The sequence below is a fragment of the Oryx dammah genome, unplaced genomic scaffold (genome assembly GCF_014754425.2).
Source record: "Oryx dammah isolate SB20612 unplaced genomic scaffold, SCBI_Odam_1.1 HiC_scaffold_20, whole genome shotgun sequence".
Classification (NCBI taxonomy): Eukaryota; Metazoa; Chordata; class Mammalia; order Artiodactyla; family Bovidae; genus Oryx; species Oryx dammah.
Genome location: NW_024070204.1, coordinates 56,813,921 through 56,827,508, shown reverse-complemented (window position 1 = coordinate 56,827,508; position 13,588 = coordinate 56,813,921). Strand labels below are relative to the sequence as shown.

At 43.4% G+C, this 13,588-nt stretch overlaps 1 long non-coding RNA gene across 1 annotated transcript; it reads right to left on the bottom strand.

Annotated features, from left to right (window-relative positions):
* Window positions 1–773: 773 nt before the first annotated feature.
* Window positions 774–9,841, bottom strand: LOC120879581. Its single transcript, XR_005724830.1, has 3 exons — window positions 4,918–9,841; window positions 4,131–4,224; window positions 774–909 (listed from the first exon to the last, which is right to left on the bottom strand). It is a non-coding gene; the product is annotated as an uncharacterized LOC120879581 (long non-coding RNA).
* Window positions 9,842–13,588: the final 3,747 nt, after the last annotated feature.

Genomic DNA, 13,588 nt, shown 5'->3' with positions numbered 1-13,588 from the left:
CTCTTTAACATATACTGGATGAAATTCTTAGTTTGGGTTTGTATGTTTCACCAAAAACCAATCCTAGGCAAACATGAGAAAGGCTGCAGAGTTGGTCTACCTGTTACCTGGATTCCAGTAAAAGATGGAGGCATCCTGGTGGTGGTTTAGTCACTCAGTCGTGTCCGACTCTTGTGACCCCATGGACATCCCACGCCCATGGGATTCTCCAGGCAAGAGTACTAGAGTGGGTTGCCGTTGCCTTCTCCAGGGGACCTTCCCGACCCAGGGATTGAACCCGGGCCTCCTTCACTGCAGGCAGATACTTTACCAACTGAGCTATGAGGGAAGCCCCATGCTAGATGTCCATAAATAGAAATAATATTTCCGTATCTGAGAGTACATCCACTAAGGAGGTTCTAAAGGAGCTTTACAGAAATGTTGGCTAATCCAAGCACATGCAATGTATTTGCTCCCACATTAAGCTAAGAAAGATTGAAAATTACTTCCTTACAACACGACTGCAGCTGGGCAGTGTTAACATCTGAAAATCGACTGCAAAGAAAGACAAAAGCGGCTAGAAAGAAATGCGTCAAAATGAACAGAGATGGAGCCCGCAGGGTGAGACGTTGCTTGATTACCTTTTCTCTATAATTTTCCAGCTTTTGAAATGAGCGTGTCCTACTTTTATAACGATGAAAAAAAGCACAGAAAGTCTTGAACTTTGCATTTAACCAGTGGGCCAAAGCAATAAAGAGCAGAGGCTCCCTGGCGGGGCACCCAGCGCTCCTCAGGGCCGCAGGGCGGAGTTGGCTACAGCCGTCCGGGCGGGGCGGGGTCCCGGGACCGCCTCCGGGGCTCAGGACCCTGCTCTGCGCTGGAGCCTTCAGAGGGGAGCCTGTTTTATCTCTGCGCACCTATGACGTCACCCTAGGAAAACCAGAAAGCGCCGATTAATCACGAAGTCAGGACTAATCCCTGAAAGGAATTCGGGTCGGGGTGAGATGAGAGGGTGCCCCAGACGGCGATGTCAGACGCCCGGACAGCCACGCCCCCGGCCTGGCGGGCTGCGCAGGGGCGCATGCGCAACAGCCTGCAGGTCGCTGGCCGGCCACCTGCTCCCTCCAGCCAGGCAGATTTGCTCTGTGCTAAGACCGTGCTTGACCATCACCACGGTGCTGAGACAATGGTTTGCCCACCATCTGCAGTAGTATCAGAGCCTCAAAGCGTAAATTAAATCCTGGACCGTAACTGAAATTCACTTGGAGAGAGAGGCCATTCTTAAAGTATAGGGTTTTATAGCTACCTGCTTTAATGAGATCTGTATTAGAATTCCATATTATTCATGACTTTATTTTTATTAAAATTGTTTTAACGATTTTCAACCATTGTTAGCCCGCTCCGTTAGCCAGTTGCTGGAGGATGACCGGGCTCTAGGATCCAGAGTCAGGGTGCAGGCCTGTGTTCCCCAGGAGCCCTTGTGGGGAGCCACCAAACACAGAATGGGCACCTAGCAGCATTTTATGGAACAGGGCTGCCGATGCCTGGAGAGGCTTGCTAAGGGATGGTAAACCTTGGATGCTGGCTGCTTTCCTTGGAGATGGTCCTCACACTGGTCTTGCTGAAAAGCTATGTCCTCTGGGAGAAAAAGTGATCAAAGGATTCTAGGGGTTCTGAGATGTCAGTAAAGACATCAGACAGTGAAATATGTCGTTCTTATGAATGGCTTTGTAAAGTCTTCTGAAAAGAATTCTGGGTGAGGTGACACAGTCTTTTCGGGCCAATCAAGCAAAGGGCTTGATGCGTTTTAAGTGGGAAGCTACTGGACTTTGCTCCGGAGGCAGTGCTGGGAAGAGCGCCCAGGAGCACAGAGAGTGAGGGACGCCTCCCTTTGCCTTCACAGCGGCTCGTCTCACAGCAGGCTCCTCCGTGAACTTTCCTGTGGGCAGTCCTGAAGGACTCGCGCTGGAGTCCCTGCAGCTCAGTGTCCCGGCTCCTACACCCTGTGTTTGGTTTATCAGGCACATGCTAAACTGTCAGCCGTACGATGAGTCACACCAGTGAGCAGGGCGCAGGCAAGTACCTGGAACTTGGGGATGAGTGGAGATGGAGCTGGAGTCGGGGTCCACATGAGCAGCACTGGTACTCCTAAACAATGCCCCTAAGTGCAAACTGCCCTGCTGATTTGTTTTAATCACATGAGGACTTGACACGATCTGTTTCCTTCCTTCTTCCTCTCTCTTCCTCCTTCCCTCTCTCCCTCCCTGCCTGCCTGTCACTCACACACACTCTCTCTCATTCATACACGCACTCTCTTACATACACACTCTCACTCACACAGTCTCTCTCATACACTCACACACACTTTCTTACACTTAAACACACATACTCTCTCTTACTACTGTCTCTCTCACACACTGTCTCACACGCACACACACACTTTCTCACACCCACTCACACTCTCTGTCTCACTCACACAGTCACTCTGTCTCTCACACACATTCTCTCATTCACACACACTCTCTCTCTCACACACACACACTCTCTCACAACAGAGGTCTCACCAGGGTTGCTTTATGAGCTTCACCCGCACACTCAGTGCTGCGTCATGTTAGATTGCCTTGGCAGGGAGAAGGGTGTTTATCTGCTTCTGATCACTGTTGGAGTCTCAGGCCTTTAAATCTTTTGAACTTAGATCCATTGTTCCACACTGGCTGCTACTGATTCTACAACCCCAGTGCTTTCTTGATTATATTTCTTTGGCTAAAATGTGATGCCTTTTCTGCCTCTTGGACCCAAGGGGCTGGGGATATGGAGGAGGGCTCCTAAGCCATAATCAGTAGCTTGAGTCCCTGTGACCTGTTTGGAGCTCATAGTCAATATCTAACTGGGTTCAGGAGAAGTAGCAGGGGGTTTATGTAGCTCAGGAGAGATAAGCCAGTTAAAAGGTGTGGGAGGACAAGACAGGGATGTTTGGTGGCTACTAAAATCAGAGCTTCTTAACCTGAGGTTATCATCAGAATTACCCAGCAAACTTAAAAATAGAGGCTTCCAGGGTTGGGAGTGGAGCAGACATCTGTGGTTTTCAAAGCTCTTGGCTGATTCTGATATCAGGTAAGGCAGGGCCCACTGGTTTACGGTGTGGGCTACTGTGAATGAGGGGTAGCACTCAGCTTAGGCAACACAGTGTTTCTGGGGGTAAGGCTGCTAATCAGAAATAATGAAGTTTTGGAGATATATTTAGCCCAGTTTTCCAAAATTAGCCTTACTGTTGGGGATGACCTTAAGACTTGGGACTCAGCTGAAGGGATCTGGGAAGAGGACCAAAGTACCTACCTCCTGAGTGATTAGGAGGCAAAGGTTTGCAGGTCCCTAAGCCTAAAGGAAAAGAGTTTGGCTTAGGTCAAAGAACCATCAGTCTTTTGAGGTAAACTGTATGTCCAAATTGCAGATGAGGAAACCAAAGCAATTAGGTGAATCATCTAAGGATTCCCAGCTAGTTGGTGGCAGACACAGAGCTTGACCTTTAGGCTGTTTGATTCCCGAATGTGAGTTCTTTTGGTGTCAGATTTCATTTCCCTTTTCAGAGGCCTTTTTAGTCCAAGAAGGGAGTTGAATATAAGTTGAAGAGTTGGGGTAGTGGAGGTGAGCAAAATTTAAGGAACGAATGATAGTGCTAAAAGATGCAAAGAGCATTTATTTTGAAAACTCACAGTGGGGTTATTGTTTCAGTTAGGTTCTCCATAGTGTGAGATTTTAGTATATCCATGATATCTTCAAATCAGCTTGAGTATTAGGTAGGGGCATAATAAACCAAACCAGTGGAACCAAAGGATGCTTAGGTTCTAAATTTTAATAAACAACTATTCATACCTTTCCAGAATCACTTAAAAGGAAACTGGTATAACTTTGATAATATAGCCCTCACATTTTAGCAGTGTCTCTAAAGTGCTCACTGTCTTGGTTTGAGAAGGAAGTCATCAATGACTTGGAGACCATGCCATACTTGTAACATGGGCTTGAGAGTCCAGAGCGGGGAGAGTAAAGGAAATGACAAAGCACCCTTTGGAGGATGAGGACAGAAATCCATGCAGGAAAATAATCACACCTTGGGGATCATGGAGGGTCTGTAAGTACTACCGATTACTCACCAGTTGTAAGATCTCCCAGCATTAATCCATCTTGGCAGTGGGAAGGATGTTACCAAATGATTACATTGCCTGCTGGCTTCTTCCAAACTCCTGGCTGGAAAAAAAAAAAGAGTGAATATTCACTCTGGATGATGGAATTGTTTCTTGTATAGAGTCTACCTCATGGAGGTCCTTCAAACAAATAAACTGGGATTTGAAATTTTATTTTTTTGTTGACCACATTCCAACAAATTCTGAAGCATCTAAGTCGTATCCTGGAAGCAGTTTCCTTAAATTTAACTAGACTCATGTCAGGCCAATGACCACTGAGGTTATATTTTAGCCTTATATTTTAAATACTCTGGAAATGTCAAACTTGGCCCCATCATATTGGATGAGATGGTGGGGGGGGGGAAGCTTGGTTCTTGAAGGTGCTGTAACATTTTTAGGTCAATGTTTACTTAACTTCCAGCACACAAGATGATTGGGAAAAAGTGCACTTGCTGAAAAACAAAATAAAAAAATTTTTTTCCTCTATTGGTAGGAGATACTTTACTTAAAAGCAGTAAGGATAATGTGGGATAGAAGACAAGAGGAACTGCATTCAGGTGCCTGCAGGTGCTAGAAGAATTCTTTGGCTACTATGGATTTTGAAATGGCTAGCCCTTCTTCAGGTAATACTTGATGGGATTGTCAGGGGGGAAAAAGCCCCATTATTAACTAGCAAACCTCAGGAGATGCTAAGGGTCTTGGATATTTAAAGGAGAAAGAGAGAGAAGTAAGTGTACCATTTTAGCATATTACTAACCCTTGTCAGCAGAGAGGAGGTTTTCTTTGAAGAGAGGCGCTAAACACATTTTCACATTATACCTACAGAGAGGGTTCACCCAGGAGCCAAAGGCAGGTTGTCATCCAGGAACACAATCTTCTCCCAGCTCAGCAGGTCATGAGGACCTTGTTCTTAAACCTGGGACTATTGCCAGCCTGTGGAGAGACACTTTGGCTACTCATATAGCTCACAGGCCTGGGAAGAGTGTCTTTGTTCCATATCTTACTGGGTGGCCATGAAATTATAGGCCTGGTGAAAAACCATCTTCCTCAAAGTGCTGCAGATGGTTGGGGGCCAGAGGCAGAGGGCTGTGGTCCAGAATGGTGATGCTCAGAAGCCTCTTTAGTTATTGTAGAGTCTGAACTTCCAGGCAGATCTATTTCTTGAGCAAGTCATGGGCCTCTGCAGGTGAGATGGAACATTGGATAGCCCAAGTCATAAATTACTGTCTTGTCACTAAATCGGCTAGCTTGTGCCTCAAGTTTTACAGGAAGACGAGTATTTGATGAGTATTCACAGTGGGAAAGTGAGGTGGTACAGGCTAAGTCATTTGGAACAGGCAGCACTTTTAGCTTCCACCTGTTAAATGCCTTGGCTCTGAAGGCCATTTTATCTCAGGGAGTATTGACCAGATTCCTCAGAGCCAGCATCTAACAACAGAGTTCAAAAAAAAAAAAAAAAAAAAGGCAGGACAAGAACTGCTGATAGGAAAGGGAGAGTCAGGATTAAGAGGTGGGAGGAGAGAGTTACAAGAAGGTAGTGTTATAAACCCTGTGAAGTCAAGCCCCAACAAGGGTCTTCCTCCCACCCCCTGGTGTTGTTTGAACCAACAGAAAGAGACCAGGTTTGGTTTAGAAGCAAAGGAAAGCTTTCTTCTTTGATCAGAGGATGTAGAGGCAGATGCTCAGGCTCTAGAGCACATGCCGTGGGATAAAGGAGGGTCATTGGAAATGAATCTTCATTTTAACCTGTATCAGAAGGCAAGGGCTTTTTATATTCTAGAAGTTCCTAAGGGTTTTCTTTTGTAATCCTAGCTTGTCCTAATTCTCTCCCATTCCCCATGGTTGCAGATGAGATTTGAAAGTGGCAGGAGAATGCAAAGTGGGAAAGAATCACTACTCAAGTCAAAACTGCTTGAGTTACATATGAGACCTTTGACTGTTTCCAAAGCATCATTCAAAGCACAATAAAAGTAAACTTGACTTTTAATTGTTACACCTTAGGTAATGAAGGGCCCCTAATAAGGTTCTCTCAATTTATTCTGATTCCTATATCCTTGGGGAAAAGACTTCTGAGAGTGAGTTGAGCTTAAGGCAAATGAAGCCTTAGTACCAGGAAAAAAAATTCACTAATATTTCTTGTAGCAGATTTAGTACTGCCAGAAAAGGATACCTAAGGGATTATATGTAGAGAACAAACACTGTAATCTTGATGTTATGATGGGGGACATTTCACTGATTAACTTTTTGAATAGTTTGCTATCTACTAACTTTGAAGTATTTCTTACAAAAAGATGGCTGTGGGAAGGTTATATTCAAACACACCTGGATAAATCACCCATTGTTTCGGTGAACTCAACTGTTTTTTCTATCTGATAAGTTACTCAGCCTTGGAGCACTAGAAATACTTACCCAGATCATTAATTATATTTCCTATCATGTACACACTGTGTTCCGGAAGGGCCGTCGTAGCCCCTGCTGTGAATTGAGAACAGACGAGCTGTCCTATTTGTCTTCTGTGCTTCTAGCTTGATTGCATAGGTGTGCTTGACTTTACGCAGTTTCTGTGAAACATTCTGCATATCATAGAACACAGTGAATTTACTTCGGCACTGTTCCATAAAGGAAGGACTGAGAGCTGTGTAATAAAAAGTTTAATCTGCGTTTTACCATTTTAAAATTGCATTTCCAATAGATGTATTTCATTCTCTAGCTTTCTGCTTTAGGGCAGCATTTAAGTCTGATTTTCAGGAAACAGGCATCAGAATTGTTGGGGAAGTTTGTTAAAAATCTAACAGAAAAAAGCAACAGATGCTTGGGCTCCCACCCCAGATCAACAGACTTGTCATTTCTGAGGCCTGGGAAATTGATTTTAACAAGTTTCCTGACCCTTCCACCTCCCCCATGGTGATTTGGAACACAGCAATATATTTATGGTCTCGCATTCTGTGTTGTTTCTCTGGGGGGGCGGGGAGGAGGAAGGAGAGAGAGATGGGAGGGGAGAGAGAGGAAAAGAGAAAGAGAGAAATTCTCGGTTTTGCTCTAAACCATGAACAAAGAGAGAGTACCCTCTGTTGACAGGCAGAGGATGAGATGGTTGGATGGCATCACTGATTCAATGGACATGGGTTTGAGAAAGCTCCGGCAGATGGTGAGGGACTGGCAGGCCTGGCGTGCTGCAGTCCATGGGGCTGCAAGAGTTGGATACAACTGAACGACTGAACAACAGCAACAAGCCTCTGTTGATGGTTTCTTGCCTCCTGAAATGAACAAGGAAACAGTTGAAGAAATCCTGGGTGTTCTTGTAAAGGGCACGCACTGGTTGTGTGGGCTGATAAACCTGGGGCTGAAAACATTTGAAACTGCAAATTTTCAAAACCATGAATATTTGGAATTTTAAAAAATAAATAGGAGCACACTATCATAGTTACCATAGTTTGAATCCTAGTACTTTAGAGTTTGTGACTCTTTAGAGATAAAATCTGCAGAATATCCAAACCAAGAGTCAATGTTCCAAGGTTTCATAAATTTAGGATTTTAAAAGATATATCAATTCTTGAATTCAGCCATTAATTGTGCCTGTTAACCGGCTTTTATAATGCTAACTAGGTAATATAGGTACTATATTTATAATTTCTCTTAATCTCATCTAATTTAGTCATACCTCTATAGATCTTAGTTTACATGATATACAAATTACATCAAAATATTGTCTTTTTTGGCTGAAGTTGTGTCTAACTAATGGTCTTAATCTAGCATTCTCAATCCTTGCATGAAATTGGATTTGAAGGGAAATCATTTAGGTGGCTCTAAAAGGAACAGGGACCCTTGCATAAGAGTTGTGTTTGTGGTCTCCAACCAGGTTCCCTCTGCCTGCGGGCCTGGCTCTGGCCTCTGGATGGAGGTGCGTGGGGGAGGTCTCTTGGGGATTCCGCCTTGGTTTACTACTGCGGTGAGGCTGACAGCAGCTGCTTTCCCAGGCCTGGAGGCTTCCAACCTTGGGGTGATGTGCAGTTTCACTCCTTTGTCTAGCCCATCATGACTTCCTGTTCTTTTTCGGTAATGGTTTTCAGATCCGCTCCTTCCTGTTTCTTTCCCCCGCCTGATTCTGGTCCAGGCTCTAATTACCTCACACACACCTGCACTCTCCTCACATCCTCTTTCCTGTCTACAACTTTTCCTCTCACCATATTTTTTTCTTCACATGGTTGTTAGCATCCTCTTCCTTAAGCATCCTTTCCATCACACGCCTCTTCCAGCAGCTCCCAGTTGCATCAAATGCAAGCTCCAGTCCTCTCTCACTGCCCAGACCATTATCTCCTTGACAGCTGGACCCCACTCCAGCCAAACAAATGTCCTGACACGATGTCTACACACTGCTACAACATCTGGTTAATTCAGTCAACTCTGTCAAATCTTCAGTTAATCATCTGGATGTTTTGTCTACAGGACGCCAAACATCTGGATTGACTGAAGAAATCTATGCTGATAGGGTTTTTTTTTTTTTTTTAAACTGAATTGGCCAGATGTTTTGGCATCATGTAGACACATCACTGTCTCCTGCGTTTGTCTTAATGGCTTGTCTGCATAACGTTCTCTCCACCTGCAACATGACCTGTCTCCTCAATGCCATGTCTCCCTTCCTTCCAAATTATGGTCAGAATTCTCTCCGCCACAAAGCAGTTCTAGACTAATCCCACTAAACCATAGTCCGTGTTCATTCTAGCACTCACTTAATTTTTACACATATAACTCTTGTCAACTGAGGTCACTGTGCTGTGTCTTTATTCTGGGCTGTTAGCCTCCTTTGGATTGTAACTCTATAGGTATATGAGAGCTGTACTGTAAGGCAGTCTGGTTTGTATAGCAAGAGGCATGGTAGTCTAGTGATCAACTCAAAACTCTGGGTTCAGTCTTGTTTTAAATTTCAGCAAGCTGCTTTACTTCATGTGTGACCTGGACAAATTACTTAACTTTGCTGAGCTTCAAGTCTCCTCCTCATTTGTAAAATGGAGACAATAGTAGAGCCTGTCTCACAGAGTTGTTTATAAGGATTAAAAGAGTTAATACAGATAAAGTACTTAGAAGAGTGTCTGGCATAAAGGAAGCGTCCATTAAATGTTAGCTGTTTTCATTATATGCTTTATAAAGCTTGGTTTTTGTGTTTATCCCTTCTTTTGACTGTGACAGGTAAGGCAGCTGATACTGTTTCCATGTGAGAGGAGAAAACTGATATTAAGAGGTTATATTGTTTTTCTGTTAAATCAGTTGCATGTCTGAAGCCTTATACACATTCCATGTCTGGCTTTCTACATATTACCTGTTGGCCCTCAGCTCCCTCTCGTCTCAGGAGTTAGAATATTGCTTTCTATAAAGAGCAGGTACTCAAGGAAGCCATGTGTGTTTTCCTACAGACCAGAGGTCCCTCCAAATGCTCTTTGGATCTGTGCCCATCTGTGACAAAGTGTCTTATGTTAGAATGAGAAAAAGACAATGTAGTAAGTTTTCCTAAAGTGAAATTTCTTCAAATATTAGAGCTGTTTCTGAACTGAAGTTATAACCTTCCTTCATTTTTAGTATACAAATGCCCTAGCTTTCTGAAATGATGGTAATATTATGTGATAAAACACAGAGCAACCCTACGTAACATTGGTTGCTCAGCCGTGTCTAGCTGGTTGCGACCCCGTGGACGGTAGCCCGCCAGGCTGCTCTGTCCATGGGATTCGCCAGGCAAGAATAATGGAGTGGGTTGCCATTTCCTTCTCCAGGGCTTCTTCCCAACCCAGGGACTGAACCTGGGTCTCCCACATTGCAGGCAGATTCTTTACTGTCTGAGCCACCAGGGAAGCCTCAATACTGTAATGGATCCTGCTTTTTTTTTTTTGGAGGGAGGGTTATTCATTCAACAAATCTTAAGTATCTGTCTTTGCTAGGCATGGTTCTAGGCACTGGATCAATAGTAAAACTGACAAAACTCCTTGTCCTCCTGGAAGGCATTCTATGGTGGGAGATTATGATAAACAACAAATAATTAACATCGTAAAGCTTAGTTTCTCATCTGTAAAGTGGTAACAAGAGTTCGTGCCTCCTCCATAGGGTTGTTAATAAGAGTTAAATAAATTAATAAGGCAGAGTGCTTAGGAGTTTGTAGTGCCGTTGAATATAAATAACTACAGTGGGAGACGTAGAGAAACAGCACGCGGGGTGGGGATGGGTTGCAATTTTAAAGCTGAGTGGGTTACTGTAGGCCTTACTGAGAAAGGGCCATTTGAGCAGCCTTGAAGGAGCTGTGGGCGTTGGGGTGTGGAGGACAAGAGGCCAGGCGGGACTGGCGAGTGCACAGCACCTGAGAGGACCACATCTAGCCCGTTTGATGCAGCGGCGGACACACGGTGTGGCCAGTCCAGTGATGATGCGGAGTGTAATAAGCGGGGAGTCAGAGATTGAGGGAGGGGGTGGGGGTCCTCTAGAGCCTCGTAGGCCATTGTGAGGCTGTGGGTTTTACTGTGACTGAAATGGGGAAGTATAACAATGTGACTTATGTTTTAAAAGGGTGCACTTGGCTGCTGTGTTGTTAATAGCTTAGGGAAACAAGGGTGGAAGCAGGGGAGCCTGGTTGTGGTGCTGTTACAGTTCTCCGCACGAACACTGACGGTCCCTTTGACCAGGGTTGGTAACAGTGGGAAGCAGTAAAAAAAATGGTGAAATTCTGGGTATATTTCAACGGTTGAGCCAACAGATTATCGTAACAGACTGGATACAGGGTGTGAGATGAAGACAGGAATCCAAACTATTTGGCCTGAGCAACTAGAAAAGTCTCACTGCCAGTGGGGAAGATGGGGAAAGCGCAGGAGAAGCAGATCCAGGGGAAGAAGGGCTCGGAGGTGTAGACAGGTTCAGTGTTGGACATGTTGGCCTGGTGACACATGAAATCCACAAGATGGACATTAGGAAACTTCACTCTGAAATGGACCCACACCTGACATGCATAAATTCTCTAAATTAATTTAAAAATCACTAATTGAACTCTTTGGTTGCTTGGGAGATAGTACCCATTCTTAACTACTGTATTCATTTACACCAATAATGTAATGAAAGTTTAGAGCAGAGATCACATTCCTCTTACCCTAAATATTTCCTCAAAAATTGCAAATTAAAGAACAATTTGCACACATAATACCAAAAAAGAGGTAGTTCACAAATTTTAAATTTACTCATAACCAGTGAGAACTAGCCATAAGATAGATACTACTTTAGTCATTTATTTTCTATACATGATGCCTTTCATTTCAAATATATTTTCAATACATGATGCCCTTTGTTTCAAATATATTCTTATTAAAGCATTTGAATAACAAAGCTCTGATTATATTAATCAGAAAACAAATGAGAAAATCACATAAGAGTTTTCTGCTCTCAAAATTATCCTGATTATTAAAAAGTTCTGGAACTGCAGCAATGATTATCATTTCTGGCATCATGGAATGAGAAAATAACAATTTTCTAAAAGACTAAGAACACCTTCTTTTTGACTGGTGCTATGAAAAAAGCCATCAGAGGATGTTCTTACTGATCAAGTAATGTGAATTAATATCATGATCTAACTTTAAAGGAATAATCCCCAGCAGATGTGGAAAAGAGAGACCAGATTCCTGTCTGTATTTAGAAGCTGGTGTTCTCTTCAGGTAGGATTCTCCAACCTTAGCCCAAAATATTTTCCAAAAAATTTAAATGATGAATTTCTACATTATCACTTACAGAAAATAATTCAAAGAAATGTAATTACATTTCCTTCTCCCTCCCCCTTTTTTCTTTCTGTGAGATCTGGACTAAATTGAGGCAAAAAGATGAGCCGAGGGAAAAATAAATGTGAGCCAAGTGACTTCAGAAAACTCTCTCAGCAGATATCTAAAGATGCAAACTCATTATGAAAAGCATAGGCTGCAGACGTTGCTACAGTTGAGAACTTCACCAAACTGTCTGAAGTAATCACATAAAAGAGAAATGCCCTTGAAGACTGTCATCTTGGAGAAAAGGTTAAAAACCTTTGTGAGTTCTTTAGGGCCAGTGCAAGAGTTACTGTAGAGGTTCTTGTTTAGCAATTAAACAGAATGGGAAAAATAACCGGTTGTAGCCGAGAGCTACCTTTGGTGGCTTGAGATCAGCCACGGTGAGAGTATTTACACCACAGAAGTTGGTAAATGATGCAAATCAGGGCTTTGCTTGCCTTCTGTTTTTTACGGAGCCAGTTAAGCAGCGCACCATTGAAAACTCTGCCCAGGGATTAGCACAGCCCTTAGACCCGTGACAAAGATGTTCGAGTATGGCTTTGCAAGGAAGATTTTGAGGAATAATGAGTATTCTTTCCACAAGCATACTTCTTGTGGAGACTTCTAATACACATCTTAAGATTGTTTTATTTCTCTAGGAATTTGAATTTCACTGAATCCTTACTAGAAAGGGTTTCTCTAAAGTATGGCTCTTATTTCGCCTTTATTAAAAGCTAAAAGAATGGAGATAAAACATATATGGGACAGGAAACCCTCCTGGTTTCTAGGAAGCAGAAGTGGTATCCCAGGATAAACTGTAGTCATTGGAAAGGAGTCAAAGCCATAGAGACACCAGACCTCCCCCCCCCCGGGTGTTGTTTTTTGTGAATGACGGTGTTAAAGAATGTAACCCCTCTTAACTTCTCTACACCCCGTACATACAAATTGCTTATACTGATACAATGCTCAATGGTAACTCACTTCACACATCCATTTTCTTTCTTGTTATCACCAATTTAAACAGCATGTTGGGGCAATATTCTGCATTTATCTAACCTTTCACTCAGGCCACAGAGATACAACAGCACAGGTTTCTGTTCCTCACACGTCAGATCCTATCAAGAGACTTGGTAGTGACAGTTGATAAGGACACCATAGTTTATTGAACTTGTTCTAAAAACAACAGCAGCAAACCACTTATCTCCTCACACTTTTTTAATGACCTTGTTCTATGGTGTCCCTGGTTTTAGATGCAGCAGACGTATCACTGACTGCGTGGCCTCGGAGCGTACAGAGAGCTGCGGGCATGTGATAATGTGCATTTTGCCATTATATCATTAAGAATTCTAGAGACCTGCATTTCTTCAATTACCTAAGAGAAAGGGGAGGTCTAGAGTGAATTTTACCTTTCACCTTGCCATCAGCTTCAACCAATGTGAAAAAAAATGGCTTGTCAGGAAAATGAGGGAAAAAAAATTGCTGGGAGTTGCTTTTCTCTCTGCTCTCTACAATGTCCAGCATCAACAAAGACAGTGAACAAGAAGGCTTCCAGACTTCACTGTTTCAGGATAACACATCCGTAGAGGATGCTGAGATCGCAGACGGTAAAGCATCTGTCTACGATGTGGGAGACTTGGGTTCGATCCCTGGGTTGGGAAGATT